At 38.8% G+C, this 25,239-nt stretch overlaps 1 long non-coding RNA gene across 1 annotated transcript in view; it reads left to right on the forward strand.

The window, feature by feature from the left end:
- The first annotated feature begins 3,196 nt into the window (after window positions 1-3,196).
- Window positions 3,197-25,239, forward strand: part of LOC103880494 — a 30,697-nt gene continuing 8,654 nt past the window's right edge. Inside the window, exons 1-2 of the long non-coding RNA XR_002519280.2 lie at window positions 3,197-4,159; window positions 24,176-24,254. This is a non-coding gene — a long non-coding RNA (uncharacterized LOC103880494). The remainder of the gene's footprint in view (window positions 4,160-24,175; window positions 24,255-25,239) is intronic.

Below are 25,239 nucleotides of genomic sequence, written 5' to 3' on the forward strand. Positions count from 1 at the left end.
CAATTTTGAACCCAACTCTATTTTTATTTAATTCTGCAGAGAGTTATTAGGGACATGTACTGAACACTCCTTAACAGCAGAACTGTGTGGAAAGTTGTGTCTGTCTTGAAGGCAGCATGTGTCCTTGAGTATTGGCCTAGGACTCTAGTAAATCTGCACGTCTGCTAACCTAGGAGTCACGTGCACGTGGAGCCTTCCGTTCCTCTAGCAGAGTTGATTATCTCCACATATGCATATGTGCTGACTTGTTAATTTCTCCACTGCGAAACATAAACCACCTATTTGTTTACTTGTTTTCAATCTTTGAATTCCTGTACTGTTTCTCACCCTCTCTTCTTAACAACAGTGAACACAGTTTGAACATTTCTGTATGCCAGACACTTGCTAAATGTTTTTCATTCTGCATCTCAGGTACTGAAATCTCATCAAAACTCAACCTCCATTGTAGAGATGAAAAAACAGAGGCACAGTGACTTAAAGCACATTGCTCAGGGTTACAGGACTAGGTTGTGAACTCAAGTAACATGCTTCCTTACCAGTTGATCTTTGTGGCCCCTTCAAGTTATATGGCTCCTGGCTGTATGAATGGTCTTCAGTAAATATGTATAAACTAAACGCACAAATTCAGAACTTCCCTGAATCTTGAGGGTCTCATTTATAAAAGAGATAATAGTCCCAACTCCTGTGGTCATTATGAGCATTAAATGAGTTCATGTCAGTGAAAACAACTAATAGAGAGCTAGGTATACCTTAAATGGTGAGCAAATGTTAGTTCAATCTTATCAACAAGGCACATTTTCCTTTAGGAAAAATGTGAATGGCTTATGTAACCCCCATTCTGTCTTTTTAGGTTATGACTGGGACCCACAAAAGGGTGAGGCATGAAAGGAACTTGGCATTGTGGAATGCACGGATCAGTGGAATGCACCCTGGGGAGTGGGAGGTGGTCCCAGGGGTTATTGGCGGGGCCTATGTTGGAGGCCTGTACCAAGGAGTAGTGCTAATCTTGTGGCACTCATTCAATTGTGAGAACTCACCCAGCTTAAACCAATTTATGGGATTGGGGATACAGTGGTAGAGAAAGCTTCAATGAAGGCACAGATATTATGCAGTGCCTGGTGTGTGCTGGAACCTCTCATATTCATAATTAAGCTGAAATAAGGATTAATATCACATCTTACAAATGAGAAAAGTGTGACTCTTGGGAGGCCAGTGACTCACCCAGGAGCATATAGCCTGTAAATGACAAGACAGAGTTTCAGCACAGGTCTGCCTGGCGGGAACACCTGTTTCAAGTGAGTGCAGTCCCCATTGCTGATCTTCCCTTTGGAAAGGTCAGGTCACATCGAAGCCAAAGGAAAAGTCAGTATGTTTGATGATAGTTTTACTTTTCTTTAGCTCACCTCCCAATTTCTCACTGGGAAAATAGTGCTCTCCATTAGAAGGCTTGGGAACCAGTCTGGGGCAACTCCTGAAAACAGAAAGCACTGCGGTACATCATGGAGGAGTGTGTGAGGAGAAGAATTTATTGCCTCACTTATTGATATTTATGGTACCCCTACCCCTTCCATGTCAGGCACTGGGAAAGGCCAAGCTGAGGAAGGTGGTCAGGGATCCCTGACCTCCAGGACTCAAGGTCTTGCTATACAAACAGATGGACAACTTCAGAGCCATATAAAGAATGCTGCAAGAGAGTCATACATACAGCTTGATAAGAGTGAAGAAAATAACTCACACAGCTTTGAATTCAGAGAAACCTGGGTTTTAATCATGACTCGTGGTTTTTACTGAAAGTATGAACTCTGGCAAAATTCTTAGCTTCCCTGAGGCTCAATTTCTTCTTTTGTAGATTAAAAATAAACTGACTTCCTAGTGGCCTCATAGAATGAGGCTCCCATAATCCTGAAAGTAGCTAATGGAATAAAGGCCAAGAGTTTCCCTGTCTTTTTTTTAAACCAACATAAATGAAGGTAGAAAATATAAAAATTTTAACTAAGCATGATTTATAAATTAGCATCTTTTACTTTTCAAATAGGTATGTTGAATTAGGTAGTGTTGCTCTATTTGAAGCATATGGAAGCCAAGTCATGGAGAAGTTAAATAACAGCTAAAAGCGGCCGAGTTGGGGTTTGCATTCAGGATGTCTCACTCTGTAGTCAGCGGCATGAACATAATCCCATGGTTATACTCCTGCTATTGGGTTGAGTGAGGAGTTTGACCAAGGAGTTTCAAATGGAGAGAGGGCAGGGAATGGTGGTTCAGGCTATAGTGCCTGCGTTGCTAGTGTGTGTCCGAGAAAGGCTAAAATGGTTAAGGTAATTGGTGTTGCTTGCCCAGATGTACGGATGCACATTGTTGCAAGCAGAAGATGGGAAGAGACTACCATAAGCTGACTGTTTTGACAGACAATTACAATGATCAGAGCCAAAGGAGACCTTCGGCAACTCAAGCTTCTGATGCCAGAAACTCACTCCCTGGAGATCCCATAGGGAGCTCACAGCTCCACAATACTCCTCCTCAGGGCATCCTACTTTCATCAGCAAATCCATGAGAAACCTAAGATGGGCTTCTTTCCTCCTGACAGCACTAATATATAGTGAACATCAGGAAACCTGAGTCCTGAATGAGGAGAAAATGTTTCCTAGTATACTCAATGTGAATCTTCCCAATCTGCCATCTGTTTGGAAAACAAAACATAAATACCAGAAACATTTCTGTGGGTCTTCCACTTTCTTCAATATATAAATCCTCCCAGTATCCAGGCCCAAAGAGTAAAATGTTAAGGACTTACGAAAATAGAAAGAGGCAGGAGAAATTGTGCTATTGGGAATCCGAAGATTGTGCTTGGAATTGGTTTTAAAACAATTAAGGGTGATACTTTCAATTTGCATCTGGGAAGACACTGTAAGGATGTGAAAGAAAATGCAACTGATTCAGTTTCCAGCCTTTCGTTGGGCCACTTCTCTGTGCCAGATGTGATAACAGGCCCTGAGGACACAGGGATAATTTAAGGCAAGCTTTGGATTCCTCAGGCACTCTTTGATGGACTCATCTGAAGTTGTATTTACACATATAAAAGGATGAGTTCACAATTACTATCTTACGTGTACCTTAAGGTGCACTGAAAGCAAAAAGTGAGTCCTCAAACCAAATCAGAGACTGGATGGCTCCCTGAAACAGGTGACATTATCTTAGAGGAATTTTGAAAATTTTCAAATAAAGTACAAAATTGGGAAGTGTATTACAGGAAGAGGGAAGAGAATAAATAAGGACCCTATCAAATGAAGTAGTCTTTTGTGTTCAGGGACCTATAGGTAGTTCAATATGACTCAGGTGGCTTATATAAGATCTAGAATTTCTGTTCCCTAAATAAATATAAGAAAATTCTCCAACTTCATTAATGTGTGAAAAAAAGAGATAACATGAGAAGAGGAATTTTTTATACACAGAAAGCTCTTGAAAGTGAGGAAGAAAACACATGCATTTAAAGCAGGCTATGCTTCAAGAGTATCTACAGATATATACAGGATAAATTTAGGGGGCATTGGATGATTGAGTCTTAATTTTAACATACTTATTTAAATACATATTAGAACAACATAAAGCAATACAAACCCTGTAATTGTATAAATGTCTTCAGAACAAGGATAAAATCATTAAAGTAAGAATAAGAGTTGATTGAAATAAAATTATGAAAGCTATTGGGTAGGTAATCCAAATTGTGCTTATCTAACGTATAATTCATTGTGTTGAAGGAGGCAATGGAATCAGTGTTGGTTAGATATAAAGTGAGTTGTTATTAAGTGTATAGTTCAAAGAGAGCTTGGGGAGTAGTAACAAACAAACACACAAAGAAAGGATTTCCAGGAGTAGTAGGAGGAATAGCAACAGCAAGAGGAGAGAAAGGGAGGGTGGAGAAAGAAAGAAGAAAGAGAAGATGAGAACTTATTGGTATTTGCATACTTGCCACCATAAGCAAAAGATGAGACTAAAGCTCAACATGGTTGGTGTTTATCCATTTGACACGGAATTCTCAACAAAAACCAACCCCAGCGGGTTGCTCTGGCAACAACCACCCTCCCTCATTATGTTAATGATATGATGATAAGAAAGTCAGATATAAGCGAAGGAAACTACAACAGAAGGGAAGCCATTCAAGGTCTGTCTTGTTCCACTTTGAGGGAGGGTTGGTTTGAGGAGGGGTCTTGAATGTAATTGGGCAGCAATATGTGAAATCTTGATGGAAAAAATAAAAGTTGTGCATAAATTTTTATTTTATTTCATTTTCGAGACAGGGTCTTTTCTGTTGCCCAGGCTAGAGGGCATTGGTGAGATCCATGGTTTCTGGATCTTCAGTCTCCCAGGCTTGAGTCACTCTCTCACCTCAACCTCTCGAGTAACGGGGATTACAGATTGTGCCAACGTGCCTGGCTAACGAAGAAAAACTTGTGTAGAGATGGGGTCTCGAAATCCTGGGCTAAGATGATCCCCCTGCCTCAGTCACACAACATGATGAGATTACTGGCATGAGCCACCCAGTCCATACATTTGCTTAATAGAGCCTGTGTGTTTGGGTATTTGGGGTACTACTGGCTATGGAGAAGTTTTGATTAGTATTTGTTGTTATTAAAAATGATATTAATTAACAAAGGCACATATTTACTGTGAATAAAAAATAGAACTGCTGTCAAGTCTTGTTAATGGGAAATAAGCTCTGGAAATAAAATTTGCCTGCCGATCCTGACTAGAGATTTCCTCATTCCTGGACAGGGAGCCCCTCACTCTCTCCTCTCCAGAAAATGAGTCTGCCTGATAGGACCTTAGGGTTGGGGAAGGGAGGTTCTGGTTATTCCAGGCTCTTTATTTTCCCCACCTCCAGAAGCAATCAGCCACATAAAACTGAATTACAGAGAAAGACTCATAATGTTTCTAAATCTTTTGTGGATGGAAATAGGGGTGGATATTGAAGTGAGTGAGTTTCCAATGCTTCTCAAAATCTCTTCTCAAACGTACATTTAAATCTCATCTCCTCCTCTTCCTGCTCCTTTTTCTTCTTCTTTCTTCTTTTCACATCCTTCTCCACCTCCTCCTCCTCCACTCCCTCTTCCTCCTCCTTCTCCTCCTCTCCCTCCTCCTTCCCCTCCTCCACTTCCTCTTCCTCCTCCACTTCCTCCTCCTTCTCCTTCTCCTTATCTTTCTCCATCTCGCTCTCCCTCTCCCTCTCCCTCTCCTTCTCCCTGTCCTCCTTCTCTTTCAAGGTATGGAATGTCTTACTGTCCTCACATTCATGGTAAAATAACTGAAGTTCAGCAAGCTTATGTGACTTGTCCAAGGCCACAATGGTAGTAACTATCGCAGCCAGCTATACTGACTCCAGATCTGATGTTCTCTCTACTGCACTTTCTCATGACGTTTCTAGATGCTGGGAGAAATCTAGATGCTAAGAAATTAAATGGGATAGATTTTATCCTGCAAGTTAACCTGCCATAGCCTCATGAATAATAACAAAAGACATGCATCTCCTGGTTCAGAGACAAAAGACTATTACAGCAATAGCCCCAGCTAGAGTAACATTTTTATTTTCAGTTCCCATATCCTCAGTCCCCTCAGGATGACTCCTGAACATGCAATAACCTGCATTATAGGAGGTTAACACTAAGTATAGGGAACCTATGACTTTTATAATTGGCATTGTGCATGCATGCTTTTTACGCTGAAGGTAGACATTATCATTATTATACTGGATGGTAAGAAACCTGAACTTATTTTCAGAGTGATGTTTGCTATACAAACATTCTTTTTTTTTCTTTTATAAAATAGATTTACACGGTACAGGTGCAGTTACGTTACATGGATATATTGTGTAGTGGTGAAATCTGGGCTTTCCAAGTACCCATCACTCAAATAGTGTATATTGTACTCAATAGGTGGTAATTCATCTCTCACCTCTCTCCTACCCTCCCACCTATTGAACTCTCCAATGTTTTTTATTCTACTCTGTGTGTCCATGTGTAGCCATCGTTTAGCTCTCATTTGTAAGTGAGAACATGCAAGTTTTGACTTTCTTTTTCTGAGTCATTTCACTTAGGTTAGTGGCCTCCAGTTCCATTTATGTTTCTTCAAGAGATATGATTTCATTGTTTTTTATGACTGAGTAACATTCTATGGTGTATATATATATACATATATATATAAATAATATTTTAATACAATCATGCATTGTTCATCTACTTCTTTACATGGACTATTTAAACAAATATTGGAGAAAACATAACTCTTGTATACTGTCGATGGGAATGTACGTTAGTACAACCATTATGGAAAATGGTTATGCAGGTTCCTTAACAAACTAAAAATAGGGCTGAGCATGGTGGCTTATCCCAGAGATCCCAGCACTTTGGGAGGCCAAGTTGGGAGAATTGCTTGAGCCCAGCAGCTCAAGACCAGTGTGGGCAAGATAGAAAGACACTATCTATACAAAAATACAAAAATTAGTCAGGTGTATTGACTGGCATCTGTGATCTCAGCTAGTCAGGAGGCTGAGGTGGGAGGATCACCTGGGCCCAGGAATCTGAGATCTGAGGCTGCAGTGAGCTAGGATAGTGCCTCTGCACTCCAGCCTGGGCAACAGAGAAAGATTTTTTCTCTAAAAATAAACATCAAAAAGAAAACCAAAATACTAAAAATATCACTACCACATGATACAGAAATTCCCCTTCTTGGTATATACTCAAAGGACCTGAAATCAGTAGGTCGAAGGGACATCGGCACTCCCATGTTGATTGAGGCATTATCCACAGTAACCAAGATATGAAATCAAGCTAAGTATCCAAAAGTAGATGCCTGGATAAAGAAAATGTGGCATATATACACAATGGAATACTACCCAGCCTTAAAGAAATGAAAATTCTGTCCTTTGCAACAACATCAATGGATCTCAACAACCTGTGCTATAAAGTCATCATATCTATTCCAATGTTGTGTTGACAACCCTGTCTCCTACCATTCTGAAGAACAGCAAAACCCACTCTTCATAAATCTGGAACACAACTCTGGCATTAAGAATATTTCAGTAGGCCAGGCAAGGTGGCTCATGCCTGTAATCCCAATACTTTGAAAGGCTGAGGCGAGCAGATCACTGGAGGTCAGGAGTATGAGAGATGAGAGCAGCCTGGCCAAATGGTGAAACCCCATCTCTACTAAAAATGCAAAAAAAGAAAAAATTTCCAGGCAAGGTGGGGCACATCTATAATACCAGCTACTCAGGAGGTTGAGGCAGGAGAATTCCTTCCACCCGTGAGGTGGAGGTTGCAGTAAGCTGAGATTGCACCATTGCACTCCAGCCTGGGGGTGACAGAGCAAGACTCTGTCTAAAATAATAATAATAATAATAATAATTCAGGAAATGAGCATTTCGTAATTTAGTAAACTAACTTCTTACAAAACATTAAGAATCTGCTATGTTTCAGCCCTATTGGTAGGCAACAGGAAAACTCAGTAAATACTTGACACGAGTTAATGAACTATAAAGATTCATTAAGCATATAATAAAAAAGGATTTTAGCATCATTAGCATATATGTGCTAGTCAGAGGAATGGATACAATTATCTAGCAAGAGAAAATAAAGGATGGTATGAGGAGAGAAAATGAAGCAAAGCAAGAGAATAGAGCCTGGGAATACCATTTTAAGGAGTAGTATCTCGAAAAAGTATATCATAGCGGTCAGAAGTTTAAGATAATGAAAGGCAGGGAAGAGACTGACTGGAGAGGGAATAGTCAACCATGTTGCGTAATGGATTTTGTCTTTTTGATAAGAATGTGAGCTCCTCACAAGCTTGCAAGCTCCAGATCAGGACCGACCATGCACTGTTTACTAGCATCCCCTTCTCACACATGATCAGACTCAGTAAATGTGTATTGATTTATATTACATACCTTGTATAATATCTAGAGCTGTGCCTGACACATAACAGATGCTTTTCATTGCTGTTCATGAAATGAAAATGTAGTCAATACTTTTAAGAACTGAAAATTGTCTCCTGGCAATTACATATTAATCAGCTGTTTGAGAAAGCTCAATTCTAAATACGAGTGTAGTTACCCTTCTTGTTGTTTGCTTGCCTCTTTGAGAAGCTGAGCACCTCCATTTAATAAGAAAACCCTGGGAAATACACCTGGGAGGATAATCCTGGAAAGTACTTATTTTACAGCAGTGTTTTCCAGAAATGTGTTCCTTAGAACTACTGCTACATGAGATACTAAAAAATGAACAAACAAATAAAACAAAATAAAACAACAACAACAACAAACATAGTCAATAATGTTTGGGAAACTGTAGCCCCTGGGGTAGCAGCAGAGTAAATGTAGACATCATCCTTACCTGCATGGTGCTTAGCATCTAGCAGGTGAGACAAATTCATCTGTTAATTTCACAAATGAAATATTAAATTTAACTGTGAGGCTAGATGTGGACTAGCAATTCTGTAATGACCTTAGGGTTTTAATGTGCACTTAAGCCCTCTGAAGGCCCCGAGAATCCTTAGGTTGCAGGTATTTCTTACATATATCCACCATGAACAAAGAACTCAGCTCTGACTGAATTTTCAGGCAGCCGAGGAGCTGGCTAATGTGCCTGCATGTGAGCCCTTCTCAGAATAAAGAAATCTGAATTGCTAAGAGGAGCCCAGGTATGATTCTCATATGCAGCCAGACTTAAGAACACTCTTCTTAATCTTTACTGAATTTGACACCAGAATTACCCCTCGGTTAAATACACAAAGAAGTAACAATATGGGCAGCTCTGCTCTCAGTGCTGGGTCTTCACATATTCCGGTTCTGTGTGCTCAGTGTCCAGCATCCTTCAGTACATTTTGTTAACTATGTCTCCATGGTGGAAACTCAGTAAATATTTGCTAAGTGAAAAATCATACTTTTTTTCATTCCTAATAGAAAAAGTATGCATTATCATAATTTTTGAAATTTTGGTCTATATTATAATGTATGACAAAAAGTAAAAAAAAAGTTATGTCTTATAGATTATTTGGGCACAGTCCGAACAATGGTATAGAAACTACAGAATAGCATCAATATTAGGACTCGTTTAAAAAAAATGTGAAACTGAAATGAGACTTATCATCATGTGTCTATTTAATGTGGTTATATTTTCAGTTGTCATTAAATTAATGGTGTAGCTTAAATCAAAGGTATATTAGGTTTTATTAAAATGTCACTAGAATCAGTAAATGTTTATTGTAGTGATTGACTACAAAATAAGTAAAATCAACTGTTTTTCTGTAAAGAACAGTAATATGTTAGATGATAAAAACAAAAGGTCAATTTTCATTTTCAATCATGTAGAAAAAAATAATCATATACTAAAAATAATGGAAAGTATTTGTGAGCTATATTTGCAAACAAAGTGTATAAAAGAGGGCTTGCAAGAAAGGGAAACAATCTTTGTTTCTGCATGAGCAAACCGAACAATATAAAGATGGCTTTCTCAGGTTAATTTTGAAATGTTATTGTCAATGTAGTTGATTGAACTGTATTCATTTATTTACTTATTCATAAAATGTTTTTGAGCCACTAATAGGTATACTATTCTATGCTGAGTACTGACAATTCTATGGTAGAAAACCAGATGGATCCTCATATAGTTTCACATTTGTAATCTTAAATATAAAAGCTACAAAGTAAATATATACAATTTATTTTCAAATACTTACGCATTTAAATAATAACTAAAAATATAAGAGACTTGTTTTCTTAGAAGGATCAGCAAGTATGTCTAGCAAATATTATTTTGATAAAGAAATATCAAGCAGAAATTATTTGCAGAGAGTAATAGATAGTAGAGATATGCTGTTCCCTTCAACAGACACACAGACTATAGATCACAGGAACACAACAGAAGTCCAAGGAAAATATCTGATGACATATATGGAACGTAATGTATGATGAATTAGGATTTCATAGGGATCAGGACAAGGATGGTCATTTAACAAATGAAGTTGGAAATACCTGTTCATAATTTAGGAGTAAAAATTAATTAATATGCTGTATAGCATATGCCAAAACAAACAATAAATGGATTAATGAAGTATACACATGCACACACAAAATTGTAAAATAGACTTAGATCATATGAAGCATGACAACAGCTAAGCTTTAAATGATTAGGGAAAATCAGAAAGAAAGAGGTGAATTTAATGATGCACAAATCTTAAACACTCATGTATGGAAAATTAAGATAAACATTTAAAAATACAAACCAAGAATAACATTGACACCACATATAACTGACACTATTTAAAATGAAGGTTTTTGTTTTTGTTGTTGTTGTTGTTTTGAGACATAGTCTCACTCTGTCGCCCAGGCTGGAGTGCAGTGACTTGAACTTGGCTCATTGCAACCCCTCCTCCGGGTTCAAGTGATTCTCCTGCCTCAGCCTCTTGAGTAGTTGGGAATGCAGGTGCACGGCACCGCTCCCGACTAATTTTTGTATTTTTAGTGGAGATGGGGTTTCACCATGTTGACCAGGCTAGTCTTGAACTTCCGACCTCAGGTGATCTGCCTGCCTCCAGCTTTCCAAAGTGCTGGGATTACAGATGTGAGTCACTGTGCCTGGCCTAAAGTTTTTATATCTGATGAGAAACAAACTCACACAAATTGATAAAGAAAAACATCAGATCCTCAATGCATTTAGGTTTAAATATATATTCTGTTTAATAATCATGGAATGTATAACAAATTCATTAATATGCATAATTTATATATTTTAATAGATAAAAGGACATTACTGTAAAATATCTATACTTAAAATGGAGTGGTTTTGGTGTAACCAAAAAACCATTTGAGAAATCTCATTAGCCATTGCCCTCTTTTACTCAGTCTATGGCTTATATTCTTAAGACACATTAATTCTGCTTCCAAAATGTATCTTGGATCTGACCAATTCTCCATTTCTACTTCCATCGCCTTAGTTTAAGCCCCATCAGCTCATGGTTGGAAGAGTGCAGTGGCATCTTCCCTCATCATCCCATTTTGATTCTTCCTTATTCTGCACTCAGAAGCCCAGAAGACAGAGGGATCCTTTTTTTTTTTTTTTTGAGTGGGAGTTTCACTCTGTTGCTCAGGCTGGAGTGCAGTGGCAAGATCTCGGCTCACTGCAACCTCTGCCTCCCAGGTTTAAGCAATTCTTCTGCCTTAGCCTCCTGAGTAGCTGGGATTACAGGCTCACACTACCACGCCCAGCTAATTTTTGTATTTTTCGTAGAGATGGTGTTTCACCATATTGGTCGGGCTGGTATCAAACTCTTAACCTAAGGTGACCCACCCACCTCGGCCTCCCAAAGTGCTGGGATTACCGGCATGAGCCACCATGCCCGGCCCAGAGAGATCCTTATAAAACAGAAATTGCACTAAGTTTTCCTCCTGTTTAAAAGTCTCCCTTAGCTTCTTGTTACATATGAAACAAAATCTATACTGTTAATTGTGGCCCAGGAGCTGTGGCACCACGTGGCCTTCACTGGTCCTCAACTTTATTTTCTGTGGTTCTTTTCTTCTCTACAATGTCCTGGCCACTCTGTTCTTTCTAGTCTCTTCCCAGCTTCCAGATCTCCTTTGCATGTGCTGTTCCCTTTGCCAGGGATGCTATTCATTCTTTCCTGGACTTTAGAGAGGACTTCACAGGGACAGCTCTAACACCAGACCTAAACCAAATCACCTACTGCCCACCTCTATCCCCCTCTCATCCTTCACCATTTCCTTTCCTTTTTGCCATTCACACAATTTGTGATTATTTATTTGCTTTTCCTTTCTTGGCAATCTCTTCCCTAAATTCTCAGTTTCATGAGTGCAGAATCAATTCTGTTCTCCACCCTTTGCTTAGAACCTTGCATAGCCAAGTGCATAGTGAATTGGCATGTGATAACTATTTGGAGAATGGATGAATTAGTGACTTATTACATGGATGAATGAATGAAATACCTCTGCCTCCAGTAGTGTCTTCCCATCCTGGCTTTCCAGGCAGGGCGATCTTTTCTACAGGACGATGCTATCTCTAAATGTAAGTGTGTCAATGGCTGCTTACTGCACTCAGATAAGGTGCAAACTGTTTATGGGTTTATTAGTTGCCTATGGCTGCCATAGCAAATTACATGGAAAGAATGAAAATATTTGCAAAGTATTTTCGGCAAGGAAGAAATAACAATTATACCCGTATTACGAATACAAATATGCAAAATATGCACAGATACAGAGAACAACTCAAATGATAAAAAGATAAAAACCGCTCACAGGATAAAGTGAGAGAATTGTTGGGGTGTCATAGTGTGAATTTTTTACCCATTTTCTTTCAGTTTTGCCCAAATACTCTTTGCAAAGTAGAAGCAAACTGGGTCAAAACCCCATGATATGAGGAGCACACCAGTCTGCATCTACTGAGTATGTGCTACTTTAACAAAGAGCAAGATAACATTAGTAATAATATTTTCCCTCAGAAAAAAGTGCTGATGTGAGTCACAGTGGGTTTGGCTTAAAATCAACTGTGAAGAGTGCCCTGGGGGGATGTCTGCTCACCCCTCTCCCTCTCCCCCAAGTTTCTTCCCAAAATCCAACAGCAATAGTCTAAGGCCCCCAAATACTTGCACTTTGCAATTTTATTGCTTTCTCTCTATAAACTATGTTTCTATAATGTCTTAGTTCTGCAGAATTTAAAATGTGTTTCTCCCTTTTAGCCGAAATCAGGTCAATTTTATTGGCCCTTAAAAATAGGTAGTTAGTTGGTTAGCAAGACTATGAAAAGGTATCAGATAACCCCAGGTTTATGGAAATAGCTTTAAATAGATTCCAAGTTTATGGAAGGACTGAATCTCAACCATGCTGACTGCAGCAGAAAGTGGAAATTAAGTCTTCCCTGAGGATGGTCAACAGCTTAATATAATTTTTAATGATGAAACATCTTTAAATTAGGAATGCAGCTATTTTGACCACAGAGGAAAATATATAATGTAAACCCCTGAAAGAATAAAAGTGAATTGAATAAGGAAAGATGAGAAGCAAAATAGCATCTCAACTTCTAAGATGATAAAAGTCTGTCCTCTGGGGACCCACTTTCAAAAGTGTCCTCTACAATAACACCCTTTCCCAAACAGCAGTGGTGTTTGCAAATAGGCCCCAATTACATGCCTGGATTACAGATTCAATCCAGGGTCTTAGGTACCAGCGAGACTCAATGCCCTTTTTCTACCTCTATGCCCTTGCAGTGTTGGATAAAGGGCAGCTCCGCAGAATTGCAAATAATTTTCTCTTGGGCAGGAAAATAGGAAAAACACATCTTTAAAGTGATAAATGTTACAGGAAGTGTCCAAGGGAGTGAGTTTTGCTACTTTCTCTTTCTTTTTCTCTTGCTTGGGCATGACACCGCTCCTGACAATTAGAAGTGTGTGTGCGCGCGCACGTGTGTGTTTAGTTCTGTGTTTGGTTTTGCTTTTGCAGGTTCACCTAAATGCATTTATATCCAAAAAGCATTCTAGGCATATTACTTGTAATACACAGTCAAGGACAGGGTTTACTTTTGTTATTCCAGCTCATGTCTGACATTTCCAGAGAAAGCAGGTGAAAACATCCCTGCTTTAAAGAATAGGAAACAAAACCACAGAATTTAGAGTCTTTACTATCTGCCTGAAAGACAAACCGGAAGTCCAACCTCCTGACTGGTAAATTGGCGTTCTTTCCATTAAACGGTGCTCAACATGTATAGAGATAACATTGGAGTCTTCTTTGAGTGCCAGTTCTGGTGAAGCCGGTCTGGAGTGAGCCTGAGATTCTGTATCTCTAATGAAGTCCAGTGCTGCTGGTCCATGCAGCACGCTTTGAGAAGCTAAGTATTAAATCACAGTAGCTAGTTGGAGCACAGTACTTAATCATACTTTGGGCTGAACATGCTGAGGTGATCTAGTTTTTTCCAGGATAATTTTGTTTTTCCTCTGGTGAGAGGGGCCCAATTAAGGTGAGGAGAAAACAAAGGAACGGTAGAAAGTTAAGGTTTCTGAAGTAGTTAATACGTGCCAAGTACTGTGACAGACATCTGTTCATCCATTACATCACTCAATTCTCGCCAAAGTAATGTATTATTGTCTCCTTTATATCCACTATGAAATATCCTTGGAGAGAATACGAGGCTTCCCCAAGATAGCCAATCCAAGCAACAGAGCAGGGATCCAACCCAGTTTTTCTGACTTAGAATCCTACCTGCGGTATATATTACAACGTAATAAAGAAAACATGTTTGCCAGGCACAGTGGTTCATGTCTGTAATCCCAGCACTTTGGGATGCCGAGGCAGGCGGATCACCTGCGGTCAGGAGTTCAAGACCAGCCTGGTCAACATGGTGAAACCCCGTCTCTACTAAAATACAAAAATTAGTTGGGCGTGGTGCACACCTATAATCCAGCTACTTGGGAGGCTGAGGTAGGCGAATTCCTTTGTGAGCTGAGATTGTGCCACTGCCCTTCAGCCTGGGCAACAGATTAATAAGACTCCATCTCAAAAAAAAAAAAAGAAAGAAAGAAAGAAAGCATCTTTAAAGTAATTAATACGCACCTTGATGACCTTGTTTATTTTTAATGGATTTTAATATTTCCAGATGGAGTGTGTGCAATGCTTCTCGCAGCTGCATTACAGCTGACTGTGGAACCTCACACAGGAGTTCTCAGCTGGGAGGAGAATGTACAGAGATTCCAATTCTAAGATGCAATTTTGGATGGATACCAAAATAACTTTTACTTTCATCTCTTTGGTGTGGAAGATACAAATCTTTTAAAAGCTGCAGCCCAAAGAAATGTAAATACAGCTTATTCAGGTCTGACATTTCAAAAGAGGTCACCCCACCGGCAGTATCATCTCTGGTCTATTATCAGGTTTTCTGTCACTCATGGTGATTAAGGGTGATAAACAGTGCAAAGCACTTGGAGTAGGCCAGAGGGTACAAAGAGAGATGTAGTTCACTTGAAAAGGACCACATTTCCTGAGAATAGAAAAGGCCATTCACTCTCTGTGTCTTTGCTTCCAAAGAAGAAATAATTCTTTCAGAGATAAAGCAGTCATCTCCCAGAATTCTGCTAGAATGTCATGGGGGGGAACAGTTAGTTACCCAGGCTATGGAACCTACTGGGTGGAAGAGTCGCTGCTGTGGGAATCATCTGGTTCCCACTGTGATCCCCATTCCACCCTCTCAGACTGCTTTTAGATTGACTTCGAAATTAGTAGAGAAGTGGATTATTTCACATAATAGAATGCTCTCCAGGTTAATCCATGTTGTTGCAAATGACATTTCTTTTTATAGGTTGCATAATATTCCATTGTGTGTATATACCACATTTTCTTTATCCACTTATCCATGGATGAGTACTTAGATTGATTTCACTTCATTTATGCATGGGATTTTAAAAAGTCAAACTCATAGAAGTAGAGAATAGAAGGGCATTACCAGGGGCTAGGGGCTGGGGAGACTGACGAGATGTTGGTCAAAAAATACAAAATTTTAGTGAGGAGAAATAAGTCCAAGGGACCTATTGCATGATAGCTAATAACAGTGCACTCTCCACTTGAAAATTGCTAAGAAAGTAAACTTTAAGTATTCTCACTAAAAATAAATATGTGAAATAATACATATGTTAATTAGCCTGATTGAGCCATTCCATAATACATGCATAGTTCAAAACATGTAGTACATTATAAATGTATACAATTGTTATTTGTCAACTTAAAAGTAAGACAACTGGGGCTGCATGTGGCGGCTCATGCCTGTAATCTCAGCATTCTGGGAGACCAAGGCAGGTGGATCCTTTAGCACAGGAGTTCGAGAACAGTCTGAGCAACATGGCAACACCCCATCTATATAAAAAATAGAAAAATTAGCAAGGCGTGGTGGGATGCACCTGTAGTCCTAGCTACTCAGGAGGCGGAGTTGGGAGGATCACTTGAACCCAGGAGGTCGAGGCTACAGTGAGCCAAGATCTCACCACTGCACTCCAGCCTGGGTGACAGAGTGAGACCCTATCTCAAAAGGGAAAAGAAAAGGAAAAAAAAAACACAGGGGCTGGGCGCAGTGGCTCAGGCCTATAATCCCAGGACTTTGGGAGCTCGAGGCAGGTGGATCACCTGAGGTAGGGAGTTTGAGACCAGCCTGACCAACATAGAGAAATCCCATCTCTACTAAAAATACAAAACTAGCTGGGTGAGGTGTCGCATGCCTGTAATCCCAGCTACTCGGGAAGCTGAGGCAGAATCACTTGAATTCGGGAGGCGGAGGTTCCTGTAAGCCAAGATCGCGCCATTGCACTCCAGCCTGGGCAACAAGAGCGAAACTCCATCTCAAAAACAAAACAAAATAAAACAAAACTGGAACGTATGAAACCTTTTGAGGGATACAAAACATCCCTTTGTCAGCGCTGTCTTATTAGCTGTCTTATCTTCACTTCTATTCATGCTGAGTCGTATTTCCCAACATTGGAGATAGTCCCATACTCTTGTCCTTGCCTAGAAGAACAGTGTTGTTGGCCAGACACAGTGGCTCATGCCTATAATCCCAGCACTTTGGGAGCTCGAGGCAGGCGGATCACCTGAGGTCAGGAGTCTGTGACCAGCCTGACCAACATGGAGAAGCCCTGTTTCTACTAAAATACAAAATTAGCCGGGCGTGGTGGCGCATGGCTGTAATCCCAGCTACTTAGGAGGCTGAGGCAGGAGAACTGCTTGAACCCAGGAGGTGGAGGTTGTGGTGAGCCAAGATCATGCCATTGCACTCCAGCCTGGGCAATAAGAGTGAAACTCTGTCTCGAGATAATAATAATAATAACAATAATAATAATAATAAACCAGTGTTGTTGTAATTGTTTGACTCTTAGGTCTGGCACTCTGCTGCTTCTTTACCAACAGTGAAGCAAGAAAACCCATGCAAGCCCAAGATGCAATGAGTCAGGGGCTGGTTCTGTTTCCTTGTGATTTTGGTAATCTCTGCTTTCTTTCCTCTCTCCCCTTTAATGCATACAGCATTTTCTCTTCAGTGTTTAGGTATAGACTTTGGGTTCAACAATGTCTTCTGTCTTAGAAAACTTCCTGAGGCAAGGAAATGCAATGGGAGGGGAAATACAGGGAAGACAAATTTGTATCTCAATAAATTATAACTGTGATTAACTTTCTTGATTATTTCCCTCTCCAAGAAACACATTTTCAACATATGGTAAAGCTTTAGGGAAACAAACAAGCCAAAATTCAAAGTCCAGATCTGTAACAGAATAGCCATGTGAATTTGTGTATGTTACTCAAAGCTCAGTTGCCTCTACTGCAAAATAAGTATAATAATACCCCATCAGTTTGGCATGCAAATTATGTCAAAAGTTCTAAATGCTTCACTGGCTCATAATTCCCAGTAAGTTGTATTTATGTTGTCTAGGATGTATTTAGCCGGAGCAATTATATATTCCAGAGAAATAACACAATTTATATCTACAACATTCAGAGAAGTTTGGAAGGAAACTTTACACCAATTTCAAATAATCCTCAACCTATGAAACTCTAAAGTGAGATTACCCCTCAGATTTATACCCACCGATTCTAATAGTTTAAAGAAAAAAGGAAAAAAGAAAAGAAAGTTTCCAGTACGGATTTCATGACTAGATTAATTTCCTGAGCTGTTTCTGCAAAATATGGAGAAAATTCCACTCCAGCATATGAGATTTTAACATTATTCTAATTTTCATATCATGATAAACAGATGACATGATAGTATTTGTACAATATCCTGAATTAAATGGATGAGGCTGTTTGCAGTGGAAAGAAATGGACTTGGGGTCCCAGTCAGCCTCATTTCCCATCTGTCAATCTCTAGGGATGACAGAACCAATCTTTTGGCCTACCTCTAACCTATCCAGAAATACCAGAGGTTGGAAGTTGGTACTCTCTGAACTAGGACACAGAAAACAGTATCATGCATGTATGGAATATGAAGCATGTTACTCTATTTGGAAATGGAGTTTAAATTAGAATAAATAGTAAATCAATTAATCAATATACCTACAGATTTAGCCAATCATTCACTGCCTCCTAAGCTTCTCACCCATTATTTGAAAAGAAATAAGAACTTGTTTCTGCTCTGTGAGCTTACAGTCTAGAATAGCCCTCTCCAATAGAAATATAATTCAAGCTTTAGATAAAAGTCATATATGTAATTTATAAATGTAATGTAAAAAGTTATGTATAAATAATGTAGTTATATAAAAAAAAATAGATGAAATCAATTCTAATAATATATTTAAATTAACCTATTATATCCCAAATATTTAAGTAACCCAATATCACACAATGAATGAAAAAATAACCCAGCATATTAGCCTCTCAGCACACAATTAATATGAGTCACTGAGCTACTTTGCATTCTGGTTTTGTACTAAGTCTTTGAAATTTGGTATCCACAGCTCAACTTGGACTAGCCGTAGTTTGGATGCTCAATAGCTTCATATGGGTAATTGCTACACAATTGAAGATTTCATGTCTAGAAAGATAAGTTAGGCATGTAAACAAATAAAGGCACAAGAAAGGCAGACAGAGCTGAGTGAGAAAACGAAGGAGGCAAGAGCCAAATCCACCTTTCCAGAGTAATCAGGAGCAAAACATAGAGTTTTACCTCCTACAATGCTCAGGAACAGGCCTACTTTCCTTATTCATTTGTGTAAGAAGATATTGTGTTAAAGCCTTCTTTTAACAGTTGTAGAAATTATGAAAAAAAAAATCATTGTAAACATAGTATACCGTTACCCACAAAACTGGTCTCTCCAAGGATGGAGTCTCTCTGTTTGGTGTCAGAAAGCCAATATACAAAACTGAAAGTGAGTGTCAAGCAGTGCAGGCTTTACTCAATCACCATGGAATTGAGAAACAGGAGCGTGGCTCACACATCAACTCCTGGACCAGTGAGGAGTGAAGGGGTTAAAATATAGGGTTTTTCTGATGAAGGTGTTGGACATTAAAAGTGAGAAGAAGAATGTCTATGTCTTTTTCCAGAAATGGGTAGTGATATGGTTTGGCTGTGTTCCCACCCAAATCTCATCTTGAATTGTAGCTCCCATAATCCCCATGTGTTGTGGGAGGAACCCAGTGGGAGATAATTGAATCACGGGAGCAGTTTTCCCCATACTGTTCTCGTAGTAGTGATTAAGTCTGTGATGGTTTTATACAGGGCAACCCCTTTTGTTTGACTCTTTGACTCTATCTTGGTGCTGTCATGTAAGAAGTGCCTTTCACCCTCTACCATGATTGTGAAGCCTTCCCAGTCAGGTGGAACTGTGAGTTCATTAAATCTCTTTTACTTTATAAATTACCCAATCTCTGGTGTGTCTTTATCAGCAGCATGGAAACAGACTAATAGAGGTGGTGAACTTCCTGGAACCAGAGTGCTGCCTTCCTTTTTGTCCTTTTCTGGCTTATTCTGGTTGTTGTCATGGCGCACATCAACTGTCATGGCACTGTTGGAAGTGTCATTTAGCATGGAAATGAGATCATAATGTAGCCTAAAGTCTTTTGGCATCGTTTGGTCCTCTATCTTGGTTTTAACCAGTTTCAACTGGTTTGGTTACAAAGGAAACTTATGATCACAGGCATCCTTTTCCTTCAAGATAAGGGGAGTTAGAACAGGGTAGAAATTCAGCTAGTCTGGGTTGCAAAGAAAACTTTTGATCACAGGCATCCTTTTTCTTCAAGGTAAGTGGAGTTAGGGCATGGTAGAAATTCAGCTATGCCATATAGGCATTATATCAGGTCACAGTAACATGTTATGTTTATTTGCTCTTTTTTATTTGGCCATTTATAGATTGCACAGCACATGTGTTAAAATTCCACAGGAATTAAAGATATAGTTTTTCATCAGGATGACTTCTGATCCCATCATATTCCTTTCAGTTGATGGGGCTGTGGTCACTGTCCAGTGTGTGTTTCTCATCCAACCATATAAAATCAGGCAATAAAAGGGTGGGCTTCAGTGAGCTGAAAAGTCAGTGAGGGAGGTGAGAAGAAAGAAAGAGAGACAGAAATAGAGAGAGGTCTAACTTGACAAGATCTTCTATTTTAATAAACATAATCAAGATGGCTTACAAACTATTAAATCCCAAATTCCACAGTCATTTCACTTTCAGATGATTTGCGGCTGTTGCCTCATCTCGGAGAAACTGATTTAGTTATGATCTTTGTGAAGGGACAGCCTCTAGAACCAGACGAGGCAGCAGAATGAAGTGTAATTGACTAAGTGGCTCAAAGGAAGGGGAGAAATGTAATTCAATACGTAAAAGTACTAAAGATATATGCAAAATTCATGGGCTTCTTATGCCTGGCATTTTAGGATAAGACTGTTCCTCATTTTAAAATTGGACTCTTTAGTAGGATTACTCAATATCAGCAGCATAGAAGTTGGCTCTGGAACTGTAATTTAAGGTGTAAATTAAGGTGGCCTCAACTTGGATGAAATACCTTTAAAGAAGCTGAGATATAAATTATGAGCTGTTTTCAGGAAATGGAAGATGATTGGGAGTTGTTGAAAATGGACCAACAAAAGTGAAAAGGGGAAATAAAGAAACAGATTACAGGACAAAAGCCTGAGTACCTAATTTAAAACAAAAATGGTTTCCTATGGTTTATGATGAGTGATAAACAGAGTCCACTGTGTGGCCATAAAAATATATCTTTAGCTCAGAAAATATGAGCCTCACTGTCAGCTTAATGTAGTGATTTAAGCTCACAGCCTTTCTCCTTGAAAGAGTTACAAGGCTAAAGTTACCAATCATTCTAAATGATGTGCCTTTGGAAATTATGAACTATGGCCAAGAGACATTAGTTTTTAGTGCAACTTAATCATGAATTTACCTATTTCAAGTTATTGTTTAGTTACATATTTCTTAGCGCAGCTGGAGTGGTGGAGTATTAATAGCTATAAAACTCCATTAAACTGGCATTAAACTTCTGAGAAAAACCCATAAAATTCTAAAGAAAGCCCAACACTGGAGTTCTGCCTCCTCTGGCTCCAAGTCAACTTTATTATAATAAAGTCATTCAAAAGACTCAACAAGGAGCCAAGAGGGTCTATTGAGAAATCTCATGGTGTTACAGCAGGAAATCTCTGATTCACCTAGAAGACTAATGCACATACAAACCATAGGAAATTCTGAGATAAAGCTTTCTAAGAAACATTAAAATTGCAAACGGGGCTGTTGATTCCATTAGCATACGAAGCCAAGGCAAAAAACAAAAAAGAAGACAAGAAGAAAGAAAAAACAGTGGTAAAATGACCTTTCACAATTCTTCCATAGAAAGTCTGCTCCCTGCATTTGGACAGCAGAGTCTCCAATCCCAAGGTCGTCATTTTATAAACATGTTCAGGAAAGAGCAGAATCACAAATCACTGATTGTCAAGCAGAGTTAAAACAAACTGCAGGAGCCGCACTATTTTAAATGAGGAACACAATTGAGAGACCATCAGACTGGACGTTTGGAGTAAATAAAAATCCATTTCTGTCTCCTGGAATTTTCTGATAGGAAGATGGAGGGAGGAAGGAGAGGACAACATTTCAGAGTGAGTATTAATATGAGGTGCTTTATAGCGTTGCTACTCAAGCTGTAGCCCATGGGCCATCATTTACCTCCTCTGGGAGCTTGTCTGAAATGCAGAATCTCGGACTCTTTCTTTTAGACCACAGTCCTTTTTACAAGATGCCAGATGATTTTTAAGCATAAGAAAATTTGAAAAGTAAAGCTCTACATCACTTTTGTGATTTTAGACATACAACGCTTTTACCAGTTGTTACCCTCACTTAAGAGAGAGGAAAATAGAAGCTCTGTAAACTGTTCAAAGTTACCCTGCCAGCCAGCTATAGAAACGCAATTCCGACTTAAATCATTCAAATTCCTCTAAAGTGAAACATAAAAATATCAGGAAATTCAAATGAACAAACGATTCCTGGGGTTGTGTTTCATTTGTTCTAATTTGCTTTCCTTGTTTGCATGGAGTATGTAATAGTTGTGTAATAAAGGGTTGCTGGATGAAGAATTTATTTGGGGAATGCCTGCTTTGTGTGAGACATTGTGTGTGAAAACAAGTAGTATGAGACAAAATCTCATACTTGACTGGAATGTTTGTCTGGGAAGACATGATACAGGCTTTTACAAAAAAATATCAAGAGTGGACAGTTCTTTGTGTTGAGTACAGCAGACAAGAAGTGCTACCCAATGGCATCGGAGTGCCCATTGCAATTCACATCAATCAGAGTAGCCCAGAGAGCAAGCAAGTGATGTAAGTGTTTAACAAATATTAAGAATTGATATAATTGTCATTGTTAACTTTCCCAGAGGTGGGAATGCCATATTTATTCTGGAGACAATGGGAGGGGTGGTCTTGCTGGTGGACAGGGTGAATGTGAGGAGAGAAGTTTTGAATAAACTTTAAAGGCTTAGTTGTGAAAAGTCAGGCAGTTCGATGAGTTGAGATGGTATTCTGTAGGCAATGGTGAGAGGATGACTATCATAATGAAAGAGGAGCCTTCATAAGCATCTTAATATATTAGTCATTACTGGAAAATTGGATCATTCCTAAGATTTTGGGCAGTCTTATGAAAAAAAATGGTCACTGGGATAAATGCTCCAGACAAAATTCTGATAGGGTTAAAATAGGCATTGAACCTATTCCAGAAGAAATGAAATCTCTGTCCTTGGTTTCTAATGGGTGTTTGCGGAACTTTCAGTAAGAAGATGTTTCTAATTTCCCAAGTCTAGACAAAGCTTAGTTCTTGATTCATTCTTATCATGCTCTGTTTTTCCTTTGACATAAACGTCAGCACATTAGAGAGATAAATAGGTAAGGATAGAGAGATGGATGGATGGATGGATGGATGGATGGATAGATAGATAGATAGATAGATAGATAGATAGATAGATAGATAGATGATTGATGATGAGACAGGCCCCACATTCATCTTACTAGAGATCCTCAGCACCTACATCAGTGCCTGGTCCATGGTAGATACCAATATATGTTTGCATATTTGGATTATTGAGTAAATAAATACATAAGAGTCATTGAGTTGGTTTACTGCAGATAGTCTCCAAGCATAGTGAAATAGGAGGCAATGGAGATAAGAAAGTATTCAAATAGAAAAATAATACTCAATAAACGTTAGTTTGAATGTAAAGAGCTGTTTTTCCCCCACATGCAACCTCAGAAAATCTAACCCCTAACATTCAATTCATAAGATCAGTATTATTTATCCTTTTTATAAATAAAGAAGTCAGGACCAAAGAGATGTAAATTATTAGAACAAGTGCTCAAAGCTAACAAGTATCAGACTTTTGTTACTTATCCCCATTTGCTTATATGAGTCTAGTGCTACAAATTCCAAGTCCAGTGCACCATAATGTTTATCTTAGCCTAGGATGATGGACAGACTGAAGGCTTGAATGTCTAATAAAATCAAAATGGAAACAACATTTTGGAAAAAATATTGTCTTCAAACTACCAGTAAAAATCACCCAAACAATTTTTTTGTTTATAGAACCATGGGAAAAAATAGTTATTTCCAAAGGATTCTCTCAGTTTATAAAAGGTGAAGGGAGTTATCAAAGGAAAAAAATAAACCATGATAAACTTCTTTCCAAAAATGCCTAATTTTTTTAGGTGAAAAATTACTCATTGATTTTCCTACAGCAGCAGGATTTCTGAGAGTTAAACAATTGCAAGTCCCTTTTGTAGGCTGTTGGAATAATAGCTACTTAACCAATTACTGCTCTTTTAGCCTGACCATGATCTATCTTGCTTAACATTCGAAAACATGTATAACCTTGAGGTGATGGCAGCAGAATGACTTGATAATGGGTCTTGTGAAGAGTCTAAATGTTCTGAAGTGGTAGATTAAAGAAGGATATAGATACAGTGTGTTTTTCTCTTCTCTATGAGGTAGATTCCAGATTCTCTTACCTTGAGTCTGAGATGACCTGAGTGGTTTGTCCATAAATGAACCTAGTAGCAACTGATACTCTGATAAGAACTGTTTCAGCTTCCAATATGGCCTTTTGGAACTCTCTGAGAGCCCCAAGATGTCAATTAAGAAGTTTGTCTGACACTGCTTGTTGCAGAGGCCAAATGGAGGTACGCTGATTGACAGTCCCAGCTGAGTCAACTAGACAAGCTTTCCCATCATTCCCTGCATCCAAGGTACCAGGCATGTGAGTGACAGTATATTGGACCCTACAGTTCTTTGATGGCTAAATCTTTTTAAGTTTCCTTTGCTGTTGTCACTCAATTTCAATTTTTGATTTACCAAATTATGAAATATATGTCTTTTGTTTTAAACCAGACAGTTGGCACGGGGGGAGGGGGTTGTTTTTCACAGAGCAGCAGATAACTGGAAGAGCTGGTACATCCAAATCTATTCATTAAGGAACTTTTACTCCAGATCTAGTTTTATCATTATGGTCATAGCAAAAATCAAATGAATTCAATAAGGAATGGATCTACTTTGCAAGCATGTCAAGAAATTTCAGAAATGTATGAATTGATTGTGTAATAAACAACTAGTCAAGAATCCCAACCTTTGGTTGTTGCCAAATTTGCATTTATAGTAGGAGATTATTGCCCTCTCTTCCCAAAAATGGAGCAAAGCAAGATTCGCAGCAAGAAGCTACTAGTCTATGCAGATGATTTAAAGGCTTCTAACACTCCCTATGTGCAAAGAGCACCTTGAGTGTTCCAAAGCAATTACTACAAAGATAACTACAGATGAAATGAAGCAGAGTGTTGGATTTATCTTCATGTACCGTTTTCTACGTAGTAAAATGTCTCCCATTTATCTCTGTTCCTTTGACATTAGATTGATCAGTTAACCAGCTTTAGAAGCAAAAGATCAACCAACTGACAAATTGTTCCCCTTGACTTCAAAGCACACACAGGACTTAATTTTAGGACTAATGATTTTAAATCACCTTTCTTGTTACAACAAAATGCATAATGCAACTTAATCAAATCTCTAAGCAATTTGTAAAACAAGGTTGGTTTGTGTATGTCAGAACCATTACGGTAATGAATGAATGTGGAGTGAATGGGGGTAGTAGTGTCTTCTATACGTACCATGTGTAGGATTCTGTTGAATTAAATAGATGTCTTTGTTAATGAAGCAACCACATAAATGGACCCAGCTATA

Source organism: Papio anubis, chromosome 18, assembly GCF_008728515.1.
Source record: "Papio anubis isolate 15944 chromosome 18, Panubis1.0, whole genome shotgun sequence".
In the NCBI taxonomy this organism is placed as follows: Eukaryota; Metazoa; Chordata; class Mammalia; order Primates; family Cercopithecidae; genus Papio; species Papio anubis.